Raw genomic sequence first — 18,790 nt, forward strand, 5'->3', positions numbered from 1 at the left:
AACAACAACAAAAAAAATCAAGAAGAATTGTTGGCAAGGATGTGGAGAAATTGGAGTTCTTGTGCACTGTTGGTAGAAATGAAAATAGTGCAGCTGTCATAAAAAACAATATGCATTCGATTCCAGAAATGAAAATGTAACTACCACATGATCCAGCAATTACACTGCTGGGTCTTTATGAACTCCCATGGTTACTGATACATTATTACAGTAATCGAGGTATAAACATAGCCTAAATGTCCATCTACTGGTAAAACTACCCATAGTAACTACTACATTACCCATCTGCTTGATCTTTCAAAAGGTCAAATAGAAAAGTATAGTACTGATTTTATTAAAAAGTTTTTACCAATATTTAAACTCACACTTCTATTTCCAGTTTCCTCAGAATTGCCTATATACCTAATTAATTTTTCTCTATAAGTCTATTTAAGATTTCAAACATGGTACTAATATTGTTTCCTCAGCACTGCCCATGATCAGAGCTGAAACCACACTTGTTTCCTAAGCTATGCTTTTTCCAAGTGTATGTCTTCATGCACTCAAATTTTGACAATGAGGACCTCATCTCCATTAGACTTATGCATAAATTCAATACTCTAATATGTTCTATTTTTCCCCTTTTCTTTACCTTTTGCCCTTACAGCTACCCCAAGATGTGTCTGATTTTACCACAAGTCAGTTTTCCACAAACTTCTGAGTATAGTTTAGCCTGGCTAAGATGGCAGTTACTTCTGAACTCACTGTTTTTTATATTAGTTACATTTAACCAAACTTAGCTTCATGAAATTGAAATGAACAGAGGAGGAGGAAAAACCCTGGGGTGAGCTGTGAGAGTGTATTATAGTAGTAACCCCTGCCCTTATTTGTGGTTTTACTTTCCTGGCTTTCAGTTATCCATGATCAGTCACAGACCACAAATAATAAATGGAAAATGCCAGAAATAAGCAATTCATAAGTTTTAAATTGCATACTGTTCTGAGTAGCAAGACAAGTTGTCACACTACCCCATCAATCCCACCTAGGATGTGAATCATCTCTTTGTCCAGTGTCTCCATTGTTCTTGTTCCTCATGCATTAGTTACTTAGCAACTTCTTGGTTATCAGAGGGACTGTAGCATTGCAGCACTTGTGTTCAAGTCACCTTTTTTTACTCAATGGCGTCCCACTCACCTCCCTTAATCTCACCACATAGGTGTTTTATCACATCACGTCATCACAAGAATAAAGGTGAATATAATACAATAAGATATTTTGTGAGAGAGGAAGGAGGGGAGACTGCATTCACATAGCTTTTGCTACAGTATATTGTTGTAATTATTCTTTCATTATTAATTATTGTTATTAACTTCTTACTGTGCCTAATTTATAAATTTAACTTTTTCATAGGTATGTATGTATGTATGGGAGCAAAGAGAGCATACATAAGGTTTAGGGCCATCCATGGTTTTAGGCATCTGTACATTATATTTTTACAGAAATAGCAAAAGTAGTTTTGTTTTATTAAAACATATTTTTCAAATTGGTTTAACTCAATCACAAGTTATAAGAAGTTCTCTTGTGACATCTGTTTGATATAAAAATGGCAAGATGATATGTTGTAGACCCTGATGACCAGAAGTCTTGATAGCTGATCTGGTATTTTGTCTCCACTTTTGATTGGTTTATAAGTAAACTAATGTGATTGTCAATGCAAGGGTAGACAAAATGGTTAGATATGTGGCTGATTCTAAAAGAAGCTAAGGTGAGTACTGAAAATCGAGTCAGGGATTTAAGTAGATGACTGTGTCATTGAGAACAAGTTACAAGCACAAATGCACCTCAAGCGGTCTCAGTGATGTTTCACCTTTTAGTTTTGTGTTTGTTATCCTTTTGGGCTACTATAACAAAAATGCTGTAAGTGGGAGGCTTATAAACAGCAGATATTTATTTCTCATGGTTCTGAAAACTGGCAACCAAGATCAGCGTGCAAGTGTGGTCAGATTCTGGTGACAGCCACCTTCCAGGTTGCAGATTGCAGATTTCCCATTGTACTCTCACACGGTAGACTGCAGAGAGGAAAGCAAGCTTTCTTGTGGCCTGATGGTGATTCCAGTTTTAGAACCTTATCTAATCTTAATGGTGCCACACCTCCAAACACTATGACATTGGACGTCTGAATTTCAACATATAAATTTTAAGAACAACAACATACAGTCCATAAGAGTGTCATAAATGTTTTTAAGAAGGATGCCATAAGATGCAATGTTCCACACAGAATGAGTCAGTAGTATGCAAACTGCATATTCTTTGAGGCTCATTCATGTCAGTGTTTGCTCCTACAGTGCAGAGAACAGTATCTGGGATATAATTATAGTTCATAACTACGAGAGGCAGGTTCCCAAGCATGGAACAGTATGAACCTGGATTTTTGACATTATAGTTATTCCTCTGAATTTCTAGCATAACAGAGAAATTGTCCTTGGCCAGGCACTGATATTTCTTTGACAACTTCATAGAATTTCTGAAGCCTAACAAGTTAAAAACATATTATTACATATTTGATATCTGACCTTTGGAAATTTTATTTCTCCTATTAAAATATTAAATGATACCATATTTTAACTGATCTGAATATAGCAAAAGATTTTCATGAACATATGTAAGAAATAAAGCCTTTCTTTGAACATTAAATTGTTCTACCAACTTAAATAGCCACTCATGGAGGTGAATACTATTATAAAGTCTTTATTGAAAAAGTTTTATAAATGCCAAAGGCATTAAAATGATGAACATTTCTTCATGGCTTCTGCTATTACTGCAGCTAACTTGGATCCTGAGAACAACCATACTACTGAATCTAGCTACTTAAAAGTATAAAACGCATCATACACTTGTGCAGAAGAAGATAGTCCTGAAATAATTCTTTCACTTTCTATCTATTGCTACTTGTCCTTTCTTTTATCTTTCTTCCCTTTTAGGAAAACAAAAATAGTGCTTTGGAACAAATTGACTTTATTAGATAGCATTGATCATACCACTAGCCTGGGGTTAGAGCATAACTTCAAAAACTGTAATAACTAAGACAATCATCTAATTTTACAGAAATAAATCTGAAAATATACACCCAACAAAATTATCCCTGAGACTACTTTAGGTACATTTGTGCTTGTACTTTATTCTCAATGACACAGTAATCTACTAAAGTTCTTCTTTCAATTTTTCTCTTTGCAATCTGGAAGAACAGATTCACTAGTGATTGTGCTCATTTATAAAAGCATCCAAAACAAAATTGAACCCCAAGGCTGATAAACTATAAAGATGCTGATCAGATCTGAGTAGAATGGACCATGCTTTGGGGCTTACTCAGATAAAGATAGTTCTAGAAGACTGATGGTTTTATATACACAGTTACAAACACCACAGCTCTGTCAGATGAATAGAAACTCATGAAATATAGCACTGGCCCTTTATTAAGTAAAGAATGGCATTTTGTGAAATATTTCCTAAGATTTAGTAATTTTTGGAGGTAATTAAATTCCCAGCACTCTTTGGTAGAAAACAAAATCAAACAATCTTACAAGAGAGAACAATCCAATAGTATATATAGTTTTGTTCTATAAAAAAAGGCTAATTGATTTTTTAATGGCTCAAGCTAAAAGGGATGAACCTTGTCAAATTCATGTAATTATTATCCATAACCAGAAGTAGTCATAATCAATAAGAAATGAGAAATGTTTGTTCTGTCCAGAGTTCCTAGCCAAAATTTATCCATTTCATGCCTATACATTTTTATAAAGATTTTGAAAATAATGTTATATAAATAAACAATGAAACAAAATCAGTGTTTAAATTGGGAAAATCATTTCGGGAGTGGTTTACATAATTTGGATATATACAGTCTCCACTGTTATTTGAACCACCTCCAGTTTATTAAGAAAAGGGAAATTTATAATAAGTGGGTAGTTTAAGTTTGGAAGTGTGTATGGTAGACAGAATAATTTCCTACCAAAGAAGGAATCCTAATGTTTGAAGCCTATGAATATGTTGCAAAGAGGAATTAAAGTCCTAGATGGAATTAAGGTTGATCCAGACCCTAATTGGGAGAGAACTGGGAGGACATATGGAGTCTGGGAGGCTCAGACTGTACACATACAGGGAGCAGCATATCCACAGCTGCAGTGGCAAACCAGGAGAGTTCCAGAGAGAAACTCTTTCTCCTAAAACTATTGGAAGCACTGACAGGCTGTTGCCAGGCCTGATACAGAGAGATTTTTGCTTTTGGGGGAGGTGGAGTATGTGGAGAACTGGTCAGTGACTCAGCACTGTGGTGTGGGTACCACATAGTGACTTTTTAAAAGGGGAGCTGAAGTGTGGCTGGGCAGGGACCCTGCACATGTGCGTAGTTGTCCTGCCAGCAAAGAACCCAGATTAAAAGGGCAGTTTGTTCCTACTGAATCTAGCTGGGCAGAAAGATAAGAAAACTGTATGGTGAAGGGATTGCGGTGCCTCATGCAGTGTGGCTGGAGAGCAGGGGACTGTGCAGAATGGAGAGTTTCGGTCTGAGTCTCCTGAGAGAGCAGTGGGCTGGAAGCTGGATGAGCAAGAGCTGAGCACCTGAGATACTTTGCACTAGGCAGGTCCCTTAACACCATGGAGTACAAACTTCTGGGAAGAGGAAGGCACACCCAACCCCACCTGCAGGACAGCAAACTCTGAATAGTAAGGCCAGGTCAAAGAACACCTGGCTGGGCACATATCAACAGGGGAAAGAAAGAAAATCTCCAAAAGAGCCCTTTCTGAACTTTTATCAGACCTGCCAAGCTATGCTGGTTCCCAAGGTTCTATTCCTACCAAAACAAGCAGAGCAGAGAGATTAGAAATTGGCACAGCAAGGGGTACTCAGGGCTTTGCCCAGCCTTTGCTTTTCTACAGAGCTGCCATCAGTGCCAAGCAGGAAAGAACTGATCCTTTTATACAGATTGGCCCCTCACATGGATAGGACAGCTAGTTCATCAGAAACTAGACACTATTAGAAATCATAATAGGCTGGGACAGACCAAGATTTGTGGGGCAGAGGCAGGGCTGCACACCCACCATCTTCCCTAAAAACTGACCAGTGCCTGTCAAGGGAGATTCAGGGTTAACACCCTGCTCATTGCACTAAAATTCCCCTCTACAGATAGGTGGAGGGGGTATATGTGGTGCTGTTGGTTGTTAGATGAACCACCCCCTGGGCATTGTGCTGATAAGAAGCCAGTCTGGCAGAACAGCAAGGATCAGCCAAGCCTGAAGGAGAGCCACAGATTGTGGGTCCCTTGTAGTTTTGAACTGGGTATCATCTGACATTATCAGAGATGGATCTAGAAGGAGAAGACAGTAGGCAAACAGTGAACTCTGCTGAGATGAATTCCACCTCGTTCTTTTTCATTATTTGTGTTATTTTTCCTCTTGCATATCTTTTTAACATGTTTCTTTTTCTTCCATTTTGTTCCTATTATTTCACTATCTTTAAATTTTTTAATTTTAGTTTTGTTTCAAATCTCATATTTTACTTTTCCTTTCTCTTACTCCATTTGCTTTCTTCCTTCCTTTTATTATTTTCATTTTGAATTTTATTTTCCCCTTTCTATGTCTTGTTTCTATTCTTCACTCTTAATATTTATCCTCCCTCCATCCTCTTGAAACCATTGTTTTCCATCAGTCATCTCAGATTCTTTTTCCCTTTCTTAAACTATCCTTATTTTCTTTCCACTTTTATTAATCTTTGCTCATTTGTCATTGCTATCATGGTTGTTTTTACATTTCTTCAATTTTATTCCTACAGGTTCACTATTTTTTTATTTCAAATCTCATACTTTATTGTTCCCTTGTCCTACTCCACTTTGACTTCCCCCTGCCCTTCATTATTTTCATTTTAAATTTTATTTTTTCCTTCCTTAGCTTGGTTTATAATCCTTACTGTTATTATTTCTCTTCTATCCTCTTAAAATTATTTTTCTATCCTTTAGACATCCCATAATCATTTTTTCTTTCTTACATAATCTTATTCTCTTTCAACCTTTATTAATTTTTGCTCATTTGTTGTGGATATGGCTATGATGTTTGTTTGTCTTCAGTTTTGTTTCTATTTTTTCACTATTTTTTAATTTCAAATCTCATATTATACTATTCCATTTTCTTACTCATTTTTGCCTTATTCCCCCCATTTTAAAAATTTATGTTGTAAGCTTTATCTCCTCCCTGCCTTTGCCTTGTTTTTACTCCTTACTCTTAATATTTCTCTTCCTGCTACCCTCTCAAAATCATTTTTCTTCCTGAGAGTCATCTCATATTCTTTTTTCCTTTTTTATAATAATCTTACTCTTTTTCCACCTTTATTAATCTTTGCTCATTTGTTATTGGTATTATGGTTGTGGTTTGGGGGTATTTTTGCTGGTGTAGGTTTTGATTGCTGGGTTGTTTTGTTTTGTTTTGGCAGTACCTATACAATAGCATACAAGACATGGTGGGGGTTGTAAATCTCAGTCAGCCAGCTGGATTGTAGAACACACCAATGAACAGGCAAATTACAATTAAAACCAAATTACCACTTGGAGCTCATGTAAACTGCAGAAAGGGCATCACTAGATCATCCAGCTCAGAAAATCAAGGAAATGGCACAACTGAGTTCCACAGAACTCCTACAGCAAAAGGTCACCCCCACAAAAACAGTGAGTCAAGGCAGATCAATCTAATATGCAGAAACTAACAAAAAAAGACCTAAAGTGGGGAGACTAAGAAAAAACCCCCAATAGAAAGGAAAGGAGAATCCCTAGAATAAGTGCTAAATAAATTGAGGCAAACAATTTATCAGACATAGAATTCAAAGTAATGGTGATAAGGATGATCAAGGAACTCAGTGAAAAGTACATGGAATTTTATGGCAGCTATAAGGAAATTAGTGGGGACTACATCAGCATGAAAAAGGACAGCAAATATGAATAAGAACCAGGAGAAAATGAAAAATGCAATATCTGAAGTATAGAATACACTAGAAAGTATTAAAAGTAGGCTAGATGAAACAGAGGATCAAACCAGCAATTTAGAAGACAAGGTAAAAAACAAAAACCCCACCCAGTCAGAAAAACAAAATGACAGAAAAGACTCAAAATGATGAAAATAGTTTAAGGGAGCTACAGGACAATGTGAAACATAACAATATTTGCCTCATAAGGATACCAGAAGGAGAAGAGAAGGAGCAAGGGTTAGAAAACCTGTTTGAGAAAATAATGACAGAAAACTTCCTTGACTTGGCAAGGAAAAAAGTCATGCAAATTCAGGAAGCACAGAAAGTCCCAATCAAGATGAAACCAAAGAGGCCCACTCCAAGATACATCATAATCAATATGGCAAGATTTAAAGACAAAGAGAGGATCTTAAAGGCAGCAAGGGAGAAAGAGCTAGTAACATACAAGGGAGCTCTGACAGACTTGTCAGCTGATTTCTCAAGATAAACACTAAAATCCAGGAAAGAATTACATGAAATATTACAAGTAATGAAAAGCAAAGACCTGCAACCAAGACTACTCTACTTAAAAAGGCTCTCATTTAAAATGAAAGGCTAAATAAGAAAAAGAAAAAGGCTAAAAGGGTATGTGTCCACTAAGCCAGCATTGCAAGAATAATAAAGGGACTGCTTTAAGAAGATGAAGGGGGTGTGATGGGGGGAGGAACACAGGTAAAAAGGGAAATATGGCAATGAATAAACAGCTGTCAATAATACCTTTAAATGTAAATGGATTAAGTGCTCCAATCAAAAGAAATAGAGTAACAGAATGTGTTGGAAAACATGCCCCACATATATGCTGTCTACAAGAGGCCAACCTCAGAACAAAAGATCTACACAAGCTGAAAATGAAGGAATAGAAAAAACAATCCATGCAAATGGACATGAAAAAAAATATGGGCACCAATACTTGTATCATACAAAAGAGACTTCAAAACAAAGGCCATAACAAGAGACAAAGAAGGTCACTATGTAATACTTAAGGGAGTAGTCCAACAAGAGGATATAATCCTTGTAAACATTTATGCACCCAACATAGGAGCACCTAAATATATAAAGAAAATCTTGGAGGACTTAAAAAGGAGATCAACAGAAATATAATCATTGTAGGGGATTTTAATAACCCACTGTCAACAATGGATAGGTCATCCAAACAAAAATTCAACAAGGATATTGTGGAAATGAATGACAGTCTAGATCAAATTGACTTACAGAGCATTTTACCGCAAAGATGTAAAATATACATTGTTTTCAAATACCCATGGATAATTTTCAAAGATAGACCACATGGTACTATACAAAACAAACCTTAACAAATTCAAGGGAATTGAAATCATATCTGAATCTTCTCAGATCACAATGGCTTGAAACTAGAAATCAACCTCAAGGAAAAACCTCAAAAACATTCAAACATGTGGAAACTGAATAACAAGTTATTAAATAATGAATGGTTTAACAATCAGAGTAGGAAAGAAATAAAAATGTATCTGGAATCAAGTGAAAATGAACACACAAAACCTAAAACCTATATGACAGAGAAAACACAATCTTGAGATGAAAATTCAGAGCAATACAGGCCTATCTAAAAAAGATAGAAAAATATCAAATAAACAACCTAGCCTTACATCTGAATGAACTAGAGGAACAACAAACAGAGTGAGTAGAAGGAAGGGAATAATCAAGATCAGAGCAGAATTAAATGGCATAGAGACTAAAAGAATAATTCAAAGGATGAATGAGCCAAGGAGCTAGTTCTTTGATAAAATAAACAAAATTGACAAACCTTTAATCAGGCTTATAAAAAAAGAGAAGATTCAAATAATTAAAATGAGAAACAAAAGATGAGAAGTAACAACTGATACCAAGAAATACAAAGGATTGTAAGAAAATACTATGAACAGCTATATACTAAGAAATTGGACAACCTGGGTGAAATGTATACTTTTCTAGAAACATACAATGTTCTAAAACTGAATCAAGAAGAAGCAGAAAGTCTGAATAGACCCATAACAACTAGCAAAAATGAAGCAATAATAAAAAAACTCCCAGCACACAAAACCCCCAGACTGAATGGGTTCTCAGGTAAATTTTACCAAACATTCAAAAAGAACTAACTTCCATCCTTCTCAAACAATTAAAAAAAATTCAAGAAGAGGGAATACTCTTAAACTGCTTTTATGAAGCCAATATTATCCTAATTCCAAACCTGGTAAAGACACAATACAGAAAGAATATTACAGGCCAGTATCTCTGATGAATATAGATGCTAAAATCCTAATAAAATACTGGCAATCCAGATCCAGCAATATATTAAAGTGATCATATACAATGATCAAATGGTACTTATCTTGGGGAAGCAAGGGTGGTACAATATTTACATTTCAATAAACATAATAAAAATGAAACATAGACATAAACATAAACAAAATGAAAGACAAAATCACATGATCATATTAATAGATGCTGAAAATGCATTTGGTAAAATCCAGCACTTATTTATGTTAAAAACACTCAGCAAAGTGGGAGTAGAGGGAGCTTACCTCAACATAATAAAGACCATATATGGGAAACTTACTGCCAACATCATATTCAATGGGCAAAAACTGAAAGTTTTTCCCTTAAGATCAGGAACAAGACAAGGGTGTCTGCTTTCATCACTCTTATTCATCATAGAACTGGAAGTCCTACCCACAGCAATCAGACAAGAAAAAGAAATAAAAGGCATTCAAATTGGAAAGGAGGAAGTAAAACTGTCATTATTTGCAGATGACATGATAATGTACATAGAAAGCCCTATAGTCTCCACCAAAAAACTGCTTGACTTAATAAGTCAATTTGGCAAAATAGCAAGATACAAAGTCAATATTCAGAAATTGATGGCATTTTTGTACATCAACCATGAAATATCATAAAGGTAAACTAAGAAAAAAATCCCATTTACTATAGCAACAAGAAAGTAAAGTACCTAGGGATAAATTTAATCAAAGATGTAAAGATTTGTACTTGGAAAACTGTAGAATACTGAAGAAATAAGCTGAAGAAGAAACAAATAAATGGCAGCATATACCGTGTTCAAGAATTAGAAGAATTAACATCATTAAAATGTCCATACTACCCAAAGCAACCTACAGATGCAGTGCAATTCCTATTAAAATACCAATGGCATATTTCACAGATCTAGAGCAAATATCTCAAAAACATATATGAACCAAAAAAGACCTTGAATAGACTCAGCAATCTTGAGAAAGAAGAACAAAGTTGGAGTGATCATGATACCTGATATAAAACTATACTACAATGATAATGTAATCAAAACAGTCTGGTTGTGACATAAGCACAGACACACAGATCAATGGAAGAGAATAGAGAGCCCAGAAATAAATCTATATCTCTATGGTCAATTAATATTTGACAAAGGGGGCATGAGCATACAATGGAGTAATGATAGTCTCTTCAATAAATGGTGTTGGAAGAACTGGACTAGTTCATGCAAAAAAATGAAACCAGACCACCAACATACACCAGATTACAGAATAAACTCAAAATAGATAAAAGACTTAAATATAAAGCATGGTATCATAAAAGTCCTAGTGGAAAACATAGGCAGTAAAATTTCAGATATCCCACATAGCAATACTTTTGCCAATTTATCTCCTTAGGGAAGGGAAATGAAAAAAATATACAAGTGGAACTACATCAAATTAAAAAGTTTCTGCATTGCTAAAGAAACCATCATCAGAATGAAAAGGAATCTTTTTCATTCAGTATCTCTTTGCCAGAGATACATCAGAAAACAGTTTGATTTAATCTCAAAAATACATAAATACACTAGGAAGACAAAAAAATCCAATTAAAAAATGGACAAAGGACCTGAATATACATTTCTCCAAGAAAAATATACAGATGGCCCATAGACATGAAAAAATGCTCAACATTACTAGCCATCATAGAGATGCAAATTAAAACCACAATGAGATATCACCTCACACCTGTCAGAATAGCTATCACTAATAAATTAACAGAAAACAAGTGCTGGCAAGGATGCAGAGAAAACGGAACCGTAGTGCACTGTTGCTGGGAATGCAGACTGCTTCAGCCACTGTAGAAAACAGTATGGTATTTACTAAAAAATCTGAAAATGGATCTGCCTTTTAACCCAGTAATTCACTGTTAGGAACATACCCTAAGAGACCTGAAACACCAGTTGAAAAGAACTTCTACACCCCAATGTCCATGGCAGCACTCTTTTCATAGCCAAGTGCTGGAAACAGCCTAAGTGACTATCAGTAAATCAGTGGATTAAAAAACTGTGGTTCATTTACACAATGGAATACTACGCAGCAGAAAGGAGCTCTTAACTTTTATGACAGTCTGGGTGGAAATGGAGAATATTCTACTAAGTGAAATACTTCCGTTGGTTAAAGACAAATACCATATGATATCACTTATAAAAGGAATCTAATGAACAATATACTAATGAACAAAATAGAACCAGAGACATGGGAACATGAAACAGACTGACACTGCCAGAGGGGAGGGTGGATGGAGACAATGGTGGAAAGAAGGGGAAGGGATTAGTCAAAGAACATGTATGAATTACCCATGGATATGACAAGGGTGAGGAGATTGACTGTGGGAGAAGGAGTGAGCTGAGAGGAGGAGGGAAAAGGGGGAAAATGAGGACAACTGTAATAGAATGGACAATAATTTTAAACAATAAGGAGATTATGCCATATTTCCAGGTAGCCTCAATGTAATCACAGAGGTTCTTAACAGCAGAAGAAGGAGGCAGAAGTGTGGGCTGAGTGAAGTGATTTGAGTTCTTAACTTACTATTGCTGGCTCTGAAGATGGAGGAAGGGGTCAGCAGCAAAGGAGTGTGGTGGTTTCTAAAAACTGGAAAGGACTCTTTAAAGTATATTCCCAGCAGCATAATTGCTGAATCAAAGGCATTTTTGGTGTTTTTTAGGAAATTCCATGCTGTTTTCCACAGTGGCTGGACCAGTCTGCATTTCCCCCAACAGTGAACTAGGGTTCCCTTTTCTTTGCATCCTCACCAGCACTTGTTTGTTGATTTATTGAAGATGGCCATTCTGACAGGTGTGAGGTCTAGTCCCTTTCCCTTTTTTCTACCATTATCTCTTTCCACCCTCCCTCTGGTCACTTTCAGTCTGTTCCATGTTTTCATGTCTGGTTCTATTTTGTTCATTATTGTTCATTAAATTCCTCTTATAGGTGAGATTCAATGGTATTCATCTTTTAAAAATTGGTTTATTTCACTTAGCATAATATTCACAATGTGGTTTTAATTTATATCTCTCTGATGCCTAGTGATGTTGAGCATCTTTTCATATGTCTATGGGTGATCTGTAAGTCCTTCAGAATACACATCTGAAGTGTCTATTCAGATCCTTTGCCCATTTTTTAAATTTGGATTTTTGTCTTCCTGGTGTTGAGTCATCTTTATATATTCCGGAAACAGCCTGCGAATTCTTTATATATTTTGGAAATAAAATATTTGCCCACTGTATCCTTGGCAAGTTTGTTCTCCCATACACATGTAACTTTTCATTTTGATGATATTTTCTTTAGCTATACAGAAGCTTTTTAATTTGATATAGTCCATTCATTTATTTTTCCCTTTATTTCCCTTGCCCTAACAGGATGTCCAACCTTTTAGTGTTTTGGGGCCACACATGAAGAATAAGAGTTTTCTTGGGCTGCACATTAAATACACAAACACTAATGAAAACAAAAATGTTCTCATAATGTTTTAAGTAAATTAATGATTTTGTGTTGGGCCTCATTCATAGCCATCCTGGGCTGCATGAGGCCCATGGGCCATGGGTTGGACACCCTTGCCTAGGAGATCCCACCCCCCACTTCCACAGTCCATTCCCACACTATTGTGCATTTCTGTGGGTCATTCATACATGTTCTTTGACTAATCCCTGCCCCTCACTTTCAGTCTGTTCTATGTTTCTGGTTCTATTTTGTTTGTTAGTTTATTGTTCATTAGTTTCCTTTTATAGGTGAGATCATGTAGTATTTGTCTTTTATGAACTGAAGTATTTCACTTAGCAGAATATTCTCCAGTTTCATCCAGACTGTCGTAAAAGGTAAAAACTCCTTCTTTCTTTCTGCTGCATAGTATTCCATTGCATAAATGAACTACAGTTTTTTAATTCACTCATTTACTGATGGTCACTTAGGCTGCTTCCAGCACTTGGCTATGAAAATAGTGCTGCTATAGACATTGGGGTGCATAGGCTCTTTTGACTTGGTACTCAGGATTCTTAGATTAAAATAACTGTACTTGAACAACAATAAAAAAAGAAAATAAAGAAAATAAATAAACACTAGGAAAAGAGTGAAACAGATTATTCCCTAGAACCTTTGGAAAGGGATGGAAGTCCTATCAACACCTTGATTTTTAGTCCAGTGAAAACCATGCCCAACATCTGACCTCTAGAACTCTGATAAAAATATGCATTGCTTTAAGAATTCAAACCTATGACAATTTATTACAGCAACAATAGAAAAGTAATATAGGAGATGAATATCTCAGCCCAATGTGATCCTCTGAAAACCTTAGAATGTAACTGAAAACTCTTTAGTAAGAGTGGAATGTGTGGAATAATGTCTCCTGTGTTCATGATTAATATTTAAAAAAAATAGAAATGAATTCACTAGCGTAAAAGAAGCTGTCAGCTGCTAGGTAAAAAATTATGTTACAGTGTACTTATCATAATATACATATATGCAAATTTAGTCTTTTGTAGATGGTATCTGTGTAGCATAAACATCAGTTATTTTCATTGATTATCCCATAGGATACTTTAACTTAAATTTGGGTCCCTAATTGTTTAAAAATATCTTCAAAATGATTATTCTTTCATGTTACAGTGATGTTAAAATAACAATTACTATACACAGAAACTTCTGAAGGCAATGAAATTGCCATATCCTTTAGTACAGTTTATAGAACTTCTAGAAGTTGTTGTGGTATATTAAAATAAGTACAAGATTTTGAATTTTTAACATTATCTGTCCAAAGCATCCTGTTTACTTTCAAGGAAAACTTATTTAAATGCTATTAAAGACATCATTCAATTAAGAAAACATAATGAGGTTAACCAAACAGAGAATACAGAAGAAAGCTCAGTAGTGTCCGAAAGGCCTTAAATCCACACTATCAATCCTGAAGGTGAAAAAGTGGTCCAAGACTCGAGCACAGGTAGTAAAAAGTGTCATGTCGCTGCAATGCACTGTGTCAGGTCAGATGCTGGGTATCAAAGAATTTTTTTTTCTTTTTTAATAATGAGAAAAAGATTTGTCTCAAATAGGTTTGTTCATGATATCTTGCTTGCATCATAACTGAAAAAAAGAAATATATATGGAATTTGTGATCAAGATAGTTTGTAGTTTATTAATCAAAAGATATATATATACTTAAATATTATTGTTTCCCTGTAATGCTATTAAATCATATATAGGTATGGGTGTATGTCTTTGCATATATTCAAATTTTATAGAGAGAATTATGGAGTTATAGGAAGACAAAAAGTAAAATATCAAACAACTTTCAATTTTTCCTTGACTTGGTATGTACTGAATTTCTAAAAATAGCACAGTCAGGAGTGAACAAAATAGTAATATAAAATGTAGATGAAAATAGAAAGCAGTGCGATCATATGTTAGAGTCTAAGTCCATTTAAGACTCTACCCTCAAAATCAAGTGTAAAAATCAGAGAATTAATTTAGTACAAACCTACTGAGTTCACTAACAAAGGCATTTCTTAAGCTGAATTTTCCTCACGTCAGGTGGCTTTCCCTTCCCCTCCTCCCACTTTTCTTTTTTTTAATCAGGCCTAGGGAAATGGATAGTGAAGTTCTGTAATAACAAAGTATAATGGGACCTCCTACACCACTGAATGCAGAGGGCTGTCTATTCTATTTTTAAAAGTCTCCAGGGAAAGAGCTTCTACAACTTCCTTGTGAATCTCTGACTTGATACCTGGCAATTTTCCCCTCCCAGGGTCCCCAGGCTGGTCTTCCTCCCTTGCTTAAGAATTTATTATAGATCAAATTATTTTAGGGTTCTGAATATATTGTTATATTTAAACCATACTTTCCCCCAAAGGGGCTCAATTAAAAGAGTGCAGAATGTGTGTGCGGTGGAGTGCTCTCTGCAAAGAAAGGGGTTCAATTAATAATACAAATGGGTGAGATTAAGGGGATAAACAAATCAAAATCCTTAAGATAGTGCTTTTTCAAAAGTTTTGGAACAGTTGAAATCTGAAATATGTCTTCCTCTATATATTTTAGTTCTTACTGGAGTTACAAAATTATATGCTACTGAAGACACATGATCCCAGCCTGAATCAGTCCTCAGGCCAGAAACTGGGCCACACTGTACATTTCTTCATTGGAGGTTGATGATGGTGTTTACCTACTTCAAATTTTAATGTGAATTTATTAATATTTGTATGGTATTTTTTAAAATGTTAACCTCTGTTAGTAACTCTGAGGACTTGATGCTGTTGTTATTTCCCAAGGTTATTTAATTGCTATTTTCCATAAAAAATTATGCAATACTGTGGAAGAGAATAGTGCTCTATTTTTGCCATATTTTTGTTGGCATTTGGAAGGATAAAGAAATTTATTTTTTTAAATGTTCATATTTCTTCAATATTCTCTATTACCTTTATATTGATTTTACCTCAGGGAAATGTGCCACAATATAACTAGGAATTTAAAAAAATCTATATTGCCATTTATACTATCCATAAACTTCTAATTAAAACATCAATGGAGTTATCTAATTTAAATAGTCAAAAATATGTACTTACCTACTTAAGCTATTTTATGGTTTGTTTACTTTGCATGTTAGGAGAGGGATCTACCCTTCTTGTGTTTTATAGTTACTTGTGATTCAATTATTATAGGTTTTAGATATAAGACAAATTTAGATTCTAATTTTTGTGTTTTTATTAAAATGAACATGAGAAAAAAATTTAATTAATGTCAGTGTTAAAAATTTCTGTCTTCTCCTTCGTGTTAAGGAAATCAGGGAATTTGTCATGGTTACAAGCAAGCTATGAGCCAATATATTGGGATAGGTTAAAATAACAGGTTACTTGCAATATTTAAGGTCAACTTGTTTTCATGTTTGCCATTTGTTTAGGGGAGGGATTTAGAAGTCTGTTTGTCTATATCAAATTATCGAATATATTACTGGAGTCCAACTGGGAGTAGGAGATTTTTCTCATTGAGAACTTTTTGTGCCTTTTGACTCTGCTGCCATGGTTCCATTCTGGGAACGGGGCAAGCACTGCACTGTGCGGTTGTTAAAGGTGTCAAATACAGTCCAGCAAAGAGGATCCTCTCTTTTGCTGCTCTTCCAATTCAGCTATTTCATGTAGAATATTCTAATGTTTAAAAGGTATTACCAGATAACTGTTCTTGTTCTTCCATTGCATGTGCTGCAGGTTAGGACTCCAGGAAGAGTCCCAGAGATTCTGTGTGCTGTCTGTCCACTGTCTGTTCAGATCCTTATCTGACCCAGGAGGTGGAGGTTGGCAGTGAGAGTTAGGTCCTCTTTTGTTTTCTAAACACATCTTAGAGTTAGGGAAGAGGAGTGTTAGTATGGACAGGAAAGAGTAACGTGGGAGTGGCTCATTGTTCCAAGATCCACATAAGTTAGCTGAAAGTTCACATGACAAATAATGGATACAAAATTTCTCTGTTTTTTTTTTCTGTAATATTTAACTATTGTTCATCTTGGATCTCGCACATAATGGCCATGTCTCATTTTCTTTGCCTTTAAGAAAATTTAATAATATTTAATCTAAAAAATATTTTAAAATGCTTTGTAATTCTTTATGAGGTTTATCAGATTAATGCATCTTTTAGTCACTATTCATATCATTCAATCATAGTTTATCTTCTGTTCGGTAACAATCTATCCAGCTTCTTAACAGATTGTAATAGAGGAGCAGTGGGGGTTGGGGGGGGATGAGGGAGAATATATTTTGTGTTTTATCTTGTTCTATATGATTTGCTTAAATGTTATGTGTGTGTCTGTGCAGAGGTTATCTTTCTTCAAATAAATTGTTTCAAACTAAAGTTACAGTTCTCAGTGGATTATTAATTAATAGTAGAAAAATATTAGTTCATGCTTTCACATTAGAATATAATCACAAATGGATTCTTAATTTCAGTAACTTTGACATAAAATTATTTTATTTGTAAGACCTCATTTTGCTAATTTGATATTGTAACATTAAAGTTTATTTTCTTGGTTGTAGTGGTATCGTGTCAAAGAGAGAATAATACATGTAGATAAAAAAAACTTGTAACCTGTGTTATTAACCAAAATAATTTTTAAAACCTTATTTCTTTCTATTAGCTATGTCTTCAAATCTAAAAGAAGTATTAAAGTATGCCTTTGTTAGTTTATAGTATGGACTCAGTACCATATATTTAAACTAGCTGTAGAAAAGAAATCATTAAGAAATGTACATGAAGGATTTATTGCACATTTCTTTTTGAGGTGAGCAAAAGCAAATCTGCTATTGCTGATACCACTTGAAAGTTTATTGAGGGAAATGGTGTGATTTCTTATAACAGAAACATTTAAAATGTTGGGGTTAAAAATCCTACTCAACATTTTTTAACTGCTCTAGTTTTAATTCATAATTACAAGCTTATTCCAATTGCTGCATAATGAAACCACATTTAGACCAACAGCTGTTACCTACTTTTCTGGTAGCCTTGGGGTATGAATATTTTAATATTCATTTTTTATGTGCAGATAAACTAAATACTTTCTACTAGAAGTTATCAAATTAATCACAAAAATATTACTTGCTGCTCTTTCTTCCATGTAACTCATTTTTTAAAAAACTGCTTGATTTTTTTATAAATTTGAAGGTGAGTTTTATATAAGGTAAAAAAGAGAATATGCAGAAATCTGTGAATATAAAGGATCACGGGAAGATTAGAGCCATAGCATTTCAGTGACCTACCCTTTCATTCTCTTCCATCTTTAGCAAAGTCAGTTTAAGCCACATTTTTTTGCTTGTGGCAATATATTAATAACTGGTTTTGTGTTAGAAGGCTATGATTTTCACTTAGAGAAATGACATTAGGTTATCATATGTAAATGATATGTATAAAGGGTAGATCCTTCCCTCCTGAATCTTTCAGCACAATCTCACAAACACAATTGTGATGAAAAAGGAGCATGTGGCAATTTTGTTTGGGGGAAGCAGTCAACAAATATAAAAATAAAAGTTCTGTAACCCAGTAAAATCTAAAAGTGAAGCAGTAGATAAAATGGTGATGGGTGATTTCTAAAACAAAATAGAAAATAGATGAATTTGTAGCTAAGATTGGTAGGTGTCAATACCTGGGACAGTCAAAATATGTTTTTTATGTTTATGAATTCCATAGGATGGTGTTTTCCCTGTCTTCATTTCAACAAAATAACATTACTTACATAATACAATAAACAATATTTTTAGTGTAAAACATAATCTATACCATTAGCAGGTCAAAATCAACTTTCATTAATATTAAACCATGTCAATTTAAACATATTTGAAGCCTGAGCATGGTGATAGAAAAATAATGATACAAAAAAAGCACATAAAATTCTCTATCTAGAGTTTTTGTAGTTACAAGGACCAACTTCAACTTCTGTGAAAATGTGTTTGGCCTTAGTGAGCACACATTTGATGATGTCCTGTGTGATTCTTCC

This window comes from Phyllostomus hastatus, unplaced genomic scaffold (genome assembly GCF_019186645.2).
Source record: "Phyllostomus hastatus isolate PE091 unplaced genomic scaffold, TTU_PhHast_1.1 phas_contig_37, whole genome shotgun sequence".
NCBI classification, from domain to species: Eukaryota; Metazoa; Chordata; class Mammalia; order Chiroptera; family Phyllostomidae; genus Phyllostomus; species Phyllostomus hastatus.